This window comes from Vicugna pacos, chromosome X (assembly GCF_048564905.1).
Source record: "Vicugna pacos chromosome X, VicPac4, whole genome shotgun sequence".
Classification (NCBI taxonomy): Eukaryota; Metazoa; Chordata; class Mammalia; order Artiodactyla; family Camelidae; genus Vicugna; species Vicugna pacos.
In genome coordinates, this window is record NC_133023.1 from 16,694,664 (window position 1) to 16,709,668 (window position 15,005).

General features: G+C 39.0%; 1 long non-coding RNA gene across 1 annotated transcript in view; it reads right to left on the reverse strand.

Annotated features, from left to right (window-relative positions):
- Positions 1–15,005, reverse strand: part of LOC140692056 (uncharacterized) — a 73,757-nt gene that overhangs the window by 8,745 nt on the left and 50,007 nt on the right. Inside the window, exons 2-4 of the long non-coding RNA XR_012067637.1 lie at positions 12,812–12,936; positions 10,852–10,936; positions 8,777–8,891 (exon numbers count right to left, since the gene is read on the reverse strand). This is a non-coding gene — a long non-coding RNA (uncharacterized lncRNA). The remainder of the gene's footprint in view (positions 1–8,776; positions 8,892–10,851; positions 10,937–12,811; positions 12,937–15,005) is intronic.

Sequence of the window (15,005 nt, forward strand, 5' to 3'; positions counted from 1 at the left end):
TTCCAGGTGGTGTGTTTATTGCTTTTAATTTTGTTTAGAGAGAGTATCTTTCTGAGAGGTGAATTTTGGGAGAAGCCCCAGCTGCACATTATGTATTTTAGTTAGTATTTTGCAGTGTTGAGATCACAAAAATCCAGTGAATGGATTTATCCACACATGTGTGTAGATAGACACACATGTGTCATTGCTGTAGTTTTGCCGGATGATTACAAGATGCATAGTTTACATGAAATTGCTTAGGTTATACAATTTATAGGGGCATGACAACTGCTGATGGGAAGCAGTGAAAGCTCTCTGTACCTCAGCACCTCAGGTGATGCACTGGGATGGGGTGACCGTGGGGGATGATCTGGAGAAGGATCAGGGGGCTGGGCACTTACTTGACTAGGACATTTTTAGAGGGCACCCACTGTGCAACTTATCAAGGGTTTATGATCCTGTGTAACGAACTGTGTACTTACTAGCAGGCAGGACTTCTAGGATGTCCATGATTTATCTGAAAAACTACTAATCCTTTCAGGTGGTGACTGAGCCCAGCATTTAGCCCACTCTCACAAGGACTCCAGGTTGAGGGACAGACTTACACATCCTACCCCCACCCTGATCTCCCAGCTTTGAGAGATTCTGCCCAAAGACCCACAACACACAACCATTTTGTGCATTCATCACCAAGTTGCTGTGACATCCTTAGAAATGCATGATGTTCAACTTTTATGGCTGTCTCCTTAAATGGGCTCTTAATCTCCATAGCCCTTGAATTGTGACACGGTCTCAAGGGAAGAGAGCACCAAACCAGTGGCTTGAGCACCCTGATGTTTTGAAAGGAGTGCTTAGTTGTAGCCATTTGCTCCTCAGCAGGAAGCTGGTGGGCAGCCGTCATACGCAGCACCCTATTCCCAGCAAAGGTAGGTTGTCAGGGAGAGGCTAGGGAAACACTGGTCTTTGTAGGGCCCGGGACTGCTTTATGTGGTAAAGCGTGATAGAACCTGTGAAATGGATGATTAGAGGGTCTGAGATTCTTGTCTTTAAATCTTGAGAAACAGATGCTAACGGAGGCATTTACTTCTGAGTCATTTCACAGTCATTGCCTTAATTTTCTTCTCTGCCATTACCATTTCATGGCTGTTCTAAGTTCCCACCTTTGGTCAAGTGATTCAGTGGTTCCCTGCTACTTGCTGAAAACAAAAATACAATTCTGGATGCAGGGTCCCTTTCCTCTGACTGAAGGCATCCTTTTTATGGGGTTAGATCATCAAACTTTTCTTTGTTCCCGTTTGTCACCCCATCTCTGTTGACTCTGCCTTCTAAATTAATCCCTGCCCACGTGACCTAATCTCTTATTGTTAACTCGTCTCCCTACACAACCTCATCTGTTTGAATTTCCTGCCTAAGGAAGAGAGGAAATGGAAATGATTTCTTACATCTATTTCATTCCCTACTCCTGCAAGACTATGCTACCTAGGGGGCCTTTTGAGAAGGTTTTCGGCCTATTCAAAGGCACACAGTATTCACAGACATGTACAGAGTCTGCTGCCAGTACTGAATCTTTGAAATTACTCGTTGCATTCAACTCTAGCCAGTGATCTGAGATTTCCTCAGGCCACTTAAATGAAGCCAGCTCATCCGTGGGATCTGCTCTGAAATGCTCAGAGTTGCTGTCTGTTCCTGCTCAGCTGACTCAGTTTCTTCCACTGGAGTCTCAGCAGGAGCTTGAAGTTGCCTTCCTGACCTATCTCGTGACTCACTGCAATCTTGGGCAAGTCACTACTGGAACATTCCCAGAGGCTGGCGCACTGGAACCTGCAGTCTCAGAGTAGCCGTCGACCTGCACCCTAACCTTACATGTTATCAGATCTCTTATTTTGTTGTAGAGTCACACGGCAGCGTGTAACTTAACTGTTCTTGTGTCTTAAGGAGGCGGCAGCCTGAGGAGGCCTGGCGACAGTTTCCATGTTGCTGCTGAGTAGCTGGTGAGCTTGAGCAAGTGGCTTCTTTGAAAAGATAGTTGGTTGATACTCCTATGGAGAGAGATTGCAATACAATCAAATACTTCCTGTTTGTCAAGATTCTGTATTATTGTGAAAGATTAGATGCCATTCTGAGACGGGCATTAAAAATACTCATTTTTGGAATTATTTATGTGAAACATGTGAAAGTTCCAAGTAGGAGTATAATCTCCAACTGTTTGTCTCACATACCTAATTTCCCCTATACGTGTTGCCAAAGAGAGGCCCTCACATTTCTCAGTGCTTTCTCAGCTCTCTGCTAAGGGACAATCAGTTGTTAACTTTCTTCCTTCAGTATTTTCAGCAATCTCCACAGTGAACTGAAAAGGCAGACACACTCTCTTTAGATCAGAGTGTCTGGGTATTTTCTTATTCTTTCTCACTTATGAGCAAAGAGTTTTCTTTTTACTCATCTTCTTCTGACCCATCAGGATTTACAGTGGAGGCAGCATATTTATCCAATGTGGAATAAGCGGGTAACCCAGAATCCTTTTAAAATGTCATATGTTTAGATGAAATGTCAGCAGTTCCATGTCCTTCAGGGTTCATCTGTCTAGCATTTGAGGGGGACACTTCATTGAAGCTGTTGAGGCTAATGTGAGTCGGGGCCATGTGTACCATAGATAAGTAAATGCTGCAGGCTTAGAAGTGGTTTCAACAAGCTGATCTTAAAATTTGTTTCTAACAAGTGGACATTGGAAACATGATTACGGCTTTGGCATTGTACAGTGGGACACTACCTGGGACCTATGAAGCAGGTTGTGGGGAGAATGATGGACTTATTTGGTAAGGAAAAAGTGGGACAGGAGGGGATACTAGGATTTTAAGTTACTAGGATTTTAAAAGTTGGTGTTTGGTTCAGTTTAAGGCCTAGGGGGCAACAAATTCTGTGTTTGTGATTACTGTAAATAGTCACCTATTTCTCCCTTTTCCTATTTAACATTCATTTATTTCATTTTATTTATAATGTTTGAGATTTATTTTTCAGTGATAGGTACTATTTTCCACTATTGTTATTACTATACTTAGTATTACTAACAAGTGTGCAATGAATGCTGAGTATGTGCCAGGCACTGTTTTACGTGCTTTACGTATATTATTCTACACAATACTCACATTAACTTAATGAGAATAGGTATTATTATGTCCAATTTACAGATGAGCAAACTGGGGCTTGGAGATATTAAATAACTTGCCCAGTATCACCAGCCAGGAAGTAGTAGAGAGAGTATTTGAACCCCAAGTGATCCAGGACAAAACTAATAGTATTGAACTATTTATTTCATGAGTGTGACTTCTGAGGATTATTTTCGAGTGAATGCATATTCAAACTAATTTTAATTTGCATGTATTATTTTTAATTTTAAGCCTCAAAATCACCCTCAGATACACTCTTATGGACTCTACTTATTTATTCATTGCCTTACATGTCACTGAAAAACCACTTGCCAGTTATTCCCAAACTAAGAATCTAAGAAGTATCATTGCCTGACACAGATGGCAAAATATACAGATTTAAAAAAAAAGTATCATTATGTGTAAAGTTTTATTAGCTCCCAGTGATATTAGAAAGAAGGAGATGTGTTTAGGTTGAAACTTAAGAGTAGTTAGGAATTTGATATGAAATGGGATTCACTCCAACATACATGGAGGCATAGTTTGTTACAGGGAATCGAAAGGCATATTTGTAGAGCTGCAATAAATTCATCTGACTGGAAGATGGGGTGAGTCAGTGGTGTGCCTGAGCTGAATCAACTGGTATAGGGTAGATAGAGCCAACTGTTAAATATTCAGGGATTTTTGCAAGCCAGTTGAAAATCCTTGGTAGGTTGAAACTGGTCACAGTGGGAGTATTAACAACATGAAAACTGGCAAATACTGCAAATCAGATTTGTTTCTTAAACTCTTAAGACGTGATTTTCCACATCACTGATAGTGTGTGAAGGAAGAGATTGAAAGGTAGTTTTTGAATGGCCCTGAATTCCAGCCCAAGGTATGTAGCCATTATTCAGTAAGGGTAGTTATGGAAGGTCATTTAGCAAGACATCAAAATAACTAGTAAGGAGAATTGTGATACTTAGATGTGATTCATTGACTCTTAGGATCTCAGGTATAAAAGAGACTAATGGTCCAAATACTCAGCCACTGTTAGAACTGTCACTCTGCTTTCATTTTCCCTGAATCTTCCAAGTTCGCCAATTAGTTGGGAGATTTGGTTTTCAAAATATTTCAATATTTGAATGTGTATGCTTTTTCTTTGCATATAGGTATTTTGCTTAGGTTAAATGAAAACTGAGGAGTAATTTTAAGCAATAAGGTACAGCTGTCTTGCCAATGTTAGTGCCAACCTCCAAAATGGATACTCTGATCATGCACTTTAATTTGTTACAAGCATTCCTGATGTGATTTAAAATTTTACTTATAATGTGTACAAAGGTTGTTGAAACTTTTTTTTTAAACTGAAATATATATAGTCAGTTATAATGTATCAATTTCTGGTGTACAGCTTAATGTCCCAGTCATGCATATACATACATATATTCATTTTCATATTCTTTTTCATTAAAGGTTACTACACGATATTGAACATAGTTCCCTGTGCTATACAGAAGAAATTTTTTTAATCTATTTTTATATATAGTGGTTAACATTTGTAAATCTCAAACTCCCAAATTTATCCCTTCCCACTCCCTTTCCCCAGTAACCATAAGTTTGTTTAGTATGTCTGCAAATCTGTATCTGTTTTATAGATGAGTTCATTAGTGTCCTCTTTTCCTTTTTTTTTTTTTAGATTCCACATATAAGTGATATCATATGATATTTTTCTCTCTTTCTGGCTTACTTCACTTAGAATGACTATGTCCAGGTCCATCCATGTTACTGCAAATGGCATTTTATTCTTTTTTATGTCTGAGTAGTATTCCATTGTATAAATTCACCACAGCTGCTTTATCCAGTCATCTATCTATGGACTTTTAGGTTGCTTCCATGTCTTGGCTATTGTAAATAGTGCTGCTGTGAACATTGGGGTGCATGTATCTTTTCACATTACAGTTCCTTTCAGATATACACCCAGAAGTGGGATTGCTGGATCATATGGTAAGTCTATTTGTGGCTTTTTAAGGCATCTCCACACTGTTTTCCATAACAGCTGCATCAACCTGCATTCCCACCAGCAGTGTAGGAGGGTTCCCTTTTCTCCACATCCTCTCCAGCATTTGTCATTTGTGGACTTTAAAATGATGGCCATTCTGACTGGTGTGAGGGGATACCTCATTGTAGTTTTGATTTGCATTTCTCTGATAACTAGTGATAGTGAGCATTTTTTCATGTGCCTATTGGCCATTTGTATGTCTTCCTTGGAGAATTGCTTGTTTAGGTCTTCTGCCCATTTTTGGATTGGGTTGTTGGTTTTTTTGTTAAGTTGTATGAGCTGTTTATATATTCTGGAAATTAAGACCTTGTCAGTCTCATCTTTTGGAAATGTTTTCTCCCATTCCATAGGTTGTCTTTTTGTTTTGCTTATGGTTTCCTTTGCTGTGCCAAAGCTTTTGAGTTTAATTAGGTCCCATTTGTTTATTTTTGCTTTTATTTCTATTGCCTGGGTAGACTGTCCTATGAGAACATTGCTTAAATTTATGTTGGATAATGTTCTGACGATGTTGAAACATTCTGATGCTTTGAGGTGGCATTTGCACTGAAAACTCAGCACCCTTTTTCCACCCCATGGTTCCTTGCAATTACTATCTGTACTAAAATGAGTCTCATGTATAACAGTAACCGCCTGGGCTTTTTTCCCCTGCCATAATCAGATCACACTGTTTTGTTTCTATATTATCAAAATGATTTACTATGTTTAGCTATCTTGCTTCCTGAATCAAGTATATGAATATGCTTTAGAACAAATGTGGTTTAGGTTAAGTTTTGGCTAACAGTATGTTACAGAGCATATTGAAAAGGTGATGGAAGTTTCAGTTTGAAGATCTCAGTTTTACTCTTAGACAAACAACTCTTTCATTTTGTCATTTGTGAAGTCAGAGTAATAGTTAATGCTTGTGACGATAAATAACATATGAATTCTTTTAAAAATCTACAAATTTAATTACCTAGGAAAGTAAGTTGTTTGGTAGATTCCATTCCAGAAACATACTGATCAATTGTTATTTCATTCCACTCATCATCTTGTTGCTGTTTTCTGTTACATTCTTCATATGTCATCGTATCTCTGAACAAATCTCACCATTAGTTTTGGAATCAGACATAATTTCTTATGCATACAAAATTCCTATTTCCATGTGCTATAGTCTACTCTGTCGCTATATTTCTTATGGTTGTTGTCACAGTTCTTTCATGCAGTATCTAAATTTGTATGCGTGTGTGAGGCAAAGATAGTTATGAAAGCAAACGAGAAAGGGAAAAACTCACAGATAAGGAAACAAAAACAGCAGATGAATGCTAGTAAGTATTTCTCTCTGGAAGGTAATAAATGTATTCAATATACCTGTAAATGTCAGGCACTAGATTAGTCACAAATAAGATGAAAGACCCTAAGTTTAGTTTGAGAGGCCACTAGTCTATTCTGCCACTAGTCTATTCTATGAGATTTCCAAAATGTCTTCTATTTAGATCTTGGGGTTTGAGAAGATGCAATCATCTTAAAGGATATGTTATAGTTGATTTGTTTATGTTGTTGATTGAGTTTGTCCAAGGTTTGTGAGTTTTTACGAGACACCAGGTCGGGAAGGCCAATGATATGAATTAAAATTCTCTAAGGCTTTATTCCAAGTATCACTGTGGACTTTGAGCTCCACCTTGGGCAGCAGCCTTGCAAGGATGTTTCCTTGCTATGGAAGAGAGGCTAAGATAAGGACAGAAAAGTGTGCAGCGAACTTGAGGTTTGCATTATAACCTAGTTCAGATGGGTCAAGAGTCTTGTATGTGAAGGACACTTAAAATAGAACACAGAAGTGATCTTTAGAAAGGCCCACAGAGTAGCTTGATCCTAGGCAAGGAAACTGGCAAAAGAACCACTTCACTTATCTATTGGTCCAGAGGGGAAGGCTGAGAGGTTTAGAGGAAGAACCTCAGAAAGAATTAGAACATTTTACACCCAGAACACTCTCACTTTCTAAATGAGGGAACTAAGAAGAGTCAAATGGTTTACCAGCAGCTGGTGCCATTCATGGAGCTTTTCCAATTCCAGGTGAGGACTTTTCTATATAGAATATTAGACTTGGTTTCCTTTGTGATTCTCTTGTCATGTTTTGTGCCAGTGCAGTTCTGATTATCTCCATTTTGGTGTCTTCAGGATAACTTCTTTTTTAATCTAGAGTAACTAGAGTTTATTTATTTCACAAGTAGTTATTGAAGGCCTTCTTTATGCCAGGGCCTGTGCTAGTCACAGGTGATACAGTGGTAAGCAAGACATTGTAACACAAACATAGTGCAGTTAGAGACCATTTTTCCCTGAGTGTATTCAATTTATGTAAACTCAACAGGAAACCACATTTTGAGATTACAAAAAGTGATCCAATCATCTGCAGTGTGCCACTCCCCCACTTCAAATCATCCAAAGAGCAAAGGTAATCTCTGACTGCTCAGTGATAGAGAAGGGCCATAATTTCCCTTTTTAATCTCTTACTGCGGCTTCCTAAGGGGCTAAAAGTGATACTCAGTTTTCAATTTCATGAATTTATGTCTTTGAGGTTTGGATGCAAAATGGTTTCATTTTTTGCAGGACTTCCCTAGAGACTTGGCTGGTTCTAGCTTATGTTCCAAATAGATTTATTTAAGAATCTCAAAACATAATGAAACTGTCCTATTCATGGCCATGCCACCTGACTCCCCCATTCATACCCGCCTGGGCCAAAAGTAGAACAAAATACAAATGCATTTTCCACACATAAGTAGCATACTGATGCCCACTGTAGAGTCGGAATATCTAAAGTGAAACTGTAATTTGCATATCAGCCCAGGAGAGCCCTGAAACGCTTTTGTAAGATTTAAAACAGCTTGACATTTGAAACCTTTAGAAAATGTAAGGGTGCTAGAGAAATGCTGTTTTGAAAGCAGCAAAGAAAGAAAATGATGAAGATGTCTTAGAAAAAAATCAACTTTCACTTGGTTTTCCACTAGAAAGACTATGGCTTGAAAGATTTTGAAAAGCATTTTTTTTTGTTTTTCAGAACTTGTGGTAACAGAATTATCAATGGGCTATATGATCCCAGATTTCCAATAAGGGGCTCATGGCATTAGAGAGCATTAAACATACCTCTTCTGTATACACCTGGTAATGTGAGGTACAAGACTTCTTCAAAGAAGGTATTCCAGCTCTGGGTTAAGAGGGCTCTTGTTTGGAACCAAAGTTCCTCTAGAAATGATAGTGACACTAGGGAATGCTCAGTGAAGAGCACTGTGCTGTCCAGGGGTGAGATCTGCCAGAAGACTGAAGTAGTCCTGAGGCGCTGCTCACCAGTGGGGCAGTCTAAATATGACAGACTTTGTTGAACTATTCTCATGTCATAATTCTGCATATTGCAGAAGGGTCAGATCAAAAAGAAATATTTCATATTCCTACAGTATATAAGAGAGGGGAGAGTATAGATTATTTACTAGATATTGCCTGATCACAAAATAATAAATTTATATACAGTAACTTTAAAAATGAGTACAAGAAGGACAAATGTCTATAATCCTATACCACCCAAAGGCAAATGTTGTTAACATTTTGTTATATGTCTAGTCACACTATTTTCTAAGCATATTCTTACCTATTTGAAATTGTCCCATAGGTCTAATTTTGTTATCTTCATTTGTTCCAGTTGTTATGCAAATACAAGTTGCTGCCAGCCTCCACTGAGGAGAGATTTAGTCATCGTCCTCTTCCTGGTACAGAGAAGGAGACAGTTACAAGATTCCCCTTGTAAATGTGTTTCTCTCTTTCACAAAGAGGTAACTTCTGCTTGGTTTTCAGAGTTTTTCCTATGACTGCTGTTTCTAAAACACAGTTGGCCTAAAATAGTCCTTATGCCAAAGAGGCATAGTTTAGGGTGACCGGTTCTACTCCCCTTCAGCTCTGCCTTTGAAATTTCCCCAGGCAGTTTCACAGTCCAGAAGCTAAGTTTACAGATTGCTCCATATGTCACTGACCAGTCTCTGACTGAACTGACCTATTGTCAAGATTAAAACAAACAGTATGTCTCATTTCAGGAGGTGGGCTCCCAAAGTTAGGCCTATATGGTATGAGCAATCAGGTATTTAATAAGGCATTTCTACGGAAACAAAAGGAAAAGAAAGGTTGGTGCACACTGAAAACCCAGTCTGAGTCCCGAGGGCAGCTAGCAGGGAAGAGAAGATACCTAGATGTGGGGGTTAAGCATTCTTTGCAGTTTGGGTCATCAGGTGTTCAGGTAAGTTTTCTGAGTGGCCCACACAGCAAAAGGCACAGAGATTATCTAAAAGCTATTACAGTGATTTCTCTGAACTTTACATCAAGTTCACATTCAGTTAGATATTGGATCCCACCATCACCCCTCCTTCTATCAGAGATAATTCAAGTTAACACTAATTGGTTTACAGAATATGCCCCATTTCAATAAACTTGGCCTTATTATTTACGTAAGTATAGCAAGAATAGTGATTGATCATATAGGCTGCACCGAAGCTAAACCAAGGATCCACCATCCCAGTTTCGGGTGAATTCCTTGAAGCATTAATTCTTTAGGCCTGTCAAGACTGGCGAAAAGGTGGCATGCCCATGAAAGCACCCAAATTAAAGTACCCGTCAGGCCGTGGGCTGGATGATTTGTGGAGCTCAGAGGATCATGGCAGAAGGACAGAAGTGCTTTTACCAGTGTCTGAGTTGGGCTAAGAGATAACTTGCCAAAGTAAAATGGATAGGCTCTGTTGTCAGTAAGTTTGTTCTCTGAGAAGACTGAATTCAAAGGTGAGTTTTTTCTAACTGTACAAGCCAGCTGCACTTAAGAAGGGAAAAGAACCCACCATCTTCTTGAAGGATGCACACAGGTGTGTAAAAAATGCAGTGTGCATCCTCATGTGATAAGGCTGGGGGTTGCTGAACCATTTTCCGGTAGAGTTGCATTCTTTTTGTAACCCCAATATCTTTTTAAACTTTTTTTTTGAGTTAGTATAGTCATTTTACAATGTTGTATCAAATTCCAGTGTAGAGCAAAATTTTTCAGTTATACATGAACATACATACATTCATTGTCACCCAATAACTTTTTAAAGAGAAGTATGAGTGAAGTCATATTGGGTGATCTGTGTAACCATGAAATACTCATCACTGGTAAAGTCTCTCTGTCCCATGTCTTGTATACATTTTTAAAAGGGGACAGTGTCCTAAGTTTTGTTTAAAAAGACAAAGAAATGAGCAGTCTAATCTTTTAGCTCACTGAGTTGCACACACTTCCTAACAGTTAATCTCTGACTCCTTCACTTCTACCCAATCACTCTGTAAAGAATATTTTATATTGTACTTATTTAACTTACCCAATGTTAAAAGGGTCCTTGGCTTCTTATTGTAGAATAATTTCAGACTTAGGGCAGAACTGCAATTAATGTAACATTTTGCCACATTTGCTTTATTTTCAGTAACATGTTTATCTATGTGTTAACATCTTTATAAATGAATATATATATTTTTTTATGTGTATTTTATCTCAGTAATGATTAAGTTTCATATAGCCTGCTCCGATTTGTCATGACGCTGACATTTTAGGAGAGGTCAGGCCAGTTGCTCTGTAGAATGTTTCTCAGTTTGGATTTGCCTGCTTGTCTAGGCATGATCAGATTCAGGCTAAGTATTTTATGCCACATTACTTACCCCATGGCGATGATGGTGATGTTGTGTCCATCACGTTCAGGCCGTCCTCAAGATTGCCAGCCCAGAACTCTCTCCCGAATGTCTTCTGGAAGAAGACAAATAAGGTATATAGATCCATATGATAAGTATAATAGCCCGGGGAGGGGTAAATGGACCTTATCATTGTAAGACTTCTACATTTTACATGAAGTAGTACAGTATCACCTCTAAGTGGACTGTGACCCCTTAATGATGTATATTGTAATACTTAGAGGAAGACACAACAAATGCCAGTAGATACACTGAAATGGAATTCTAAAAAATACTGGAATAATCCAAAGAAAGCAAGAGCAGGGAACAAAATAAAGCAAGCCAGAGGTACTAAATAGACAATACATAATAAAGTAGCAGACCTACAATAGACTGTACACTCCAATATAAGTCAGAGAACATCAGAATGTATAAAAAAGCCAGATCTAACCCTGTACTGTTTATAAGAGGTGTACTTTAAATAAATTAGGGAGTGGGGGAGGGGAGAAAGACATCACACAACATCACGATAATCAACAGACGTTGAAAACGAGATCTCCGGTTTGGGCACGGGTAAGCCTCTCTCCCATACTGGGAACGATGTATTGAATCCCGTCTCTCCCTTCCTGAATTAAACCCAGGACCTCCTGCATGCTAGGCCTACACTCTGACCCTGACCTACAGCCTCTCTATACCTACCTTACTTTCCCCAAACGCACCTTTATCTTTCCTGCCCCCCGTGCCGGTAATCAAAAGAGAACCGCACGAAGAAACCAAGTTTATGTCTAATTAAACTGTCAAGAGTTAATCTTAAAACAAACATACATCACGAGAAAACCTTGTTACATCCAAAGGAACCCCCTAGGTGCATCAGCAGATTTTTTTTACCAGAAACTTTGAAGCTATCACAAAACTCCCTTCTGGCCTACAAACCTACAAAGTAGGAACAGAAAAAAAAAAATTACCAACCAAAATACTCTATCCAGCAAAGTTGTCCCTCAGAATTGAAAGATAAAGAGGTTTCCAGACAAACAAAGCTGAAGAAATGTAGCACTCGTAGACCAGCTTTATTATAGGAAATGTACTTCTTTAAACTGTAACAAAAGGGTGTTAACTAGTAACAGTAAAGTTTCACCATTAAAGGGATTATATACTTACATTCAGAATATTCCACTGTTTTAACAGTGATGGGCTAATAATAGCTTATAAATCTAGTATGAAGGATAAAAAACAAAAGTAGAAAAAATAACAATAACCAAAGTAATGTCTTCACGGATATGCAAGATAAAAAGATGTAAACTGTGACATCACAAAACGGGGAGAGTAAAAATGTGTTCCAACTTACCAACTTAAAAATAGGCTGCTATAAATATACTTTATCTAAGCCTCACAGTAACCACATAGCAAAAGCCTATAGTAAATATACATACACAAAAGAGAAATAAATCTAACCATAACACTACAGACAACCTTCAAATCACCAAGGGAGAGAGCAAGAGAAGAAAAGCACAGATAAACTACAAAACAGCGAGGAAAACAATTTCTTAAGTGGCAGTAAGCACATACCTATCAAGAGTTACTCCCAAGGAAAAAATTATATATGGTCAATTCAGTGACCTCCTTATTAGGCAGGCAACAGGCCTTCATTAGAATTTACTGGGGGTGGAAAAAAACAGCAACTAAAAAATAACATAGGGAAAATAAAGTCTGTCAATCAGATTTATGTATTGTAATTATGTCTATTGATCTACTATATGTTTACATTTACAAATACTTCAGGCATTTTCTTGTACTAGTTAACTAGAAAAATCATCCTGTTAAAAAGTACTTAGAAATGTTGCAAAAGGGGACCGCGATAGCCTTTTAAGTGGATAGTTGAGCTTTTATGAAATTAGGGAAATTCTCAAGGGGAAAAAATCCAAAAGAAAACTGAAAACCAGGATCTAAGTACCTGAACTGAGGCTGAGTACCCTAGATGAAGACAGGATGAATGCTGGTCTTAGTAACTTAGCAAGCTGGTGTTTAGCACCACCTTGGGGACAGGCGACAAGGCTGTAGGCTTGGATAGCATGGCGGCTGGAAATGAAACATACATACATAATGTTGGTCTCGCAAAAGACTACTTCCTCAGTTAAAGGAACAGGAAGAGGGAGACAGAAAACAAGCTTGCTGGCCTGGATTCATGGGAGGAACTCTCCCATGGTATCCTGCAAATTTCATAGGTACTGCCAAAATACCCTTCGTAGTGATGATTCTGTTTTGCATTCTGACTACCAATATATCAGAATTTCTGTTACTCCATTGATGAAGAAGCCATTCCATTATAAAATCCTACATTCACAGTGACAGACAGGATCCAGAGGTAGCTATGGAAAAAAAAGACCCCAACTTGTGATTCTCATCAAGATTCTGGAGGCCTAAAAAAACAGTTCAGCAGCAGCCCTTAAACTGATGGCTTAAAAAAGCTTTATTAATTTTATGGAATGGAAGCCTTAATATTGTTCAGATGGCAGTACTCCCCAAATTGACCTACAGATTCAGTACCTATCAAAACTCTTAACTGCCATTTTTTTTTTTTTGCAGACACTGATACACTGATCCTGAAATTCTTAAGGAAATGTTACAGACTGAGGTGAGCTAAAAACAATCTTGAAAGAACAATGCTGATGGACTCATTCAGAATTCCCAATTACACTGTTAGTACAAACCTATAATAAAGACAGTATGTAGTTCTGGCATAAGGATAGATAGAGATCAGTGAAACCCAGAAATAAACTCAGACATCTATGGACAAGTGAGTTTTGACAAGGGCACCAAGACATTCAATGGGGGGAAAGAATGGTCTTTTCATTTAGAAACTGTAGTCAATATGAAATAACTGAATATCCACAGGCAGAAGAATGAACTTGGATCCCTACTTCACATCACATATAAAAATTAACTCAAATGGATCAAAGATTTAAATGTAAGGGCTGAAACTACAAAAATCCTAGAAGACAGTAATCTTGTAACCTTGGATTAGGTATCCATTTCTTAGATATGACACCAAAACCCAAGGAACAAAGGAAAAACAGACGAATTAGACTTCATTAAAATTAGAAGCTTTTCTGCTTCAAAGGAGAGCATCACCGTGAAAAAGACTAATAGCATGAAAAACAACAAAATACTTGGGAATAAATTTAACCATGGAGGTGAAATATCTGTCCACTGACAACTGTAAAACACTGATAAAGAAACTGAAAAATGCACAAAGAGGTGGAAAGATATCCTGTGTTCACAGATCAGAAAATATTGTTAAAATTTCCACACTACCCAAAGCCATCTTAATGCAATCCCTATCAAAATTCCAGTGGCATACTGTACAGAAAGAGGAAAAAAAGTCCTAAATTTCATATGGAACCACAAAAGACCCTGAATGGCCATAGTCCTGAGAAATAAGAACAAAGCTGGAGGTATCATATGTCCTGATTTAAAATGATACTACAAAATCTATAGTAATTAAGGGAGTTCCGGGCAAGATGGCAGAGTGGTAGGACCATGAGCTCGCCTCTCCTCGTGGCTACAACGAAACCACAACTGACTGCTAAACAACCATCGGAAAAAAGACTGGAACCTAGCAAAGATCTTCTGCAACTGGAAACATAAAGAGGGAACCACAGCAGGACGGTAGGAGGAGTGCTCTGGTGACATAATTGGGCCACATACCCCCAAAGGTGGGTGACCCACCACCTGAAGATTAGTTAAGTTGCAGAGGCCCTCCCACAGGAGTGAGAGCTCTAAGCCCCACGTCAGGCTCCCCAGCTCGGGTCCTGGCATTGGGAAGAGAAGGAGACCCCAGGACATCTGGTTTTGAAGGACTGGGGGACTTGGCTCTGGGAGCCTGACGGGACGGGGGGAAACGGAGAGTCCCATTCGCTTGAGAAGCGTACACGGAAACTCACGTGCACCAGGTCCAAGGGCAGAGGCAGTGATTTCATACGAACCTGGGCCAGGCCTGCCTGCTAGATTTGGAGGATCTCCTGGGGACATGGAGGACGGCTGTGGCTCACCCAGGGGACATAAAAGCTGGTGGTGGATATTCTGGCAGTATTAATCTACATGAGCTTTCCTAGAGGCTGACATTTTGATTGCATCATTAGCACCCA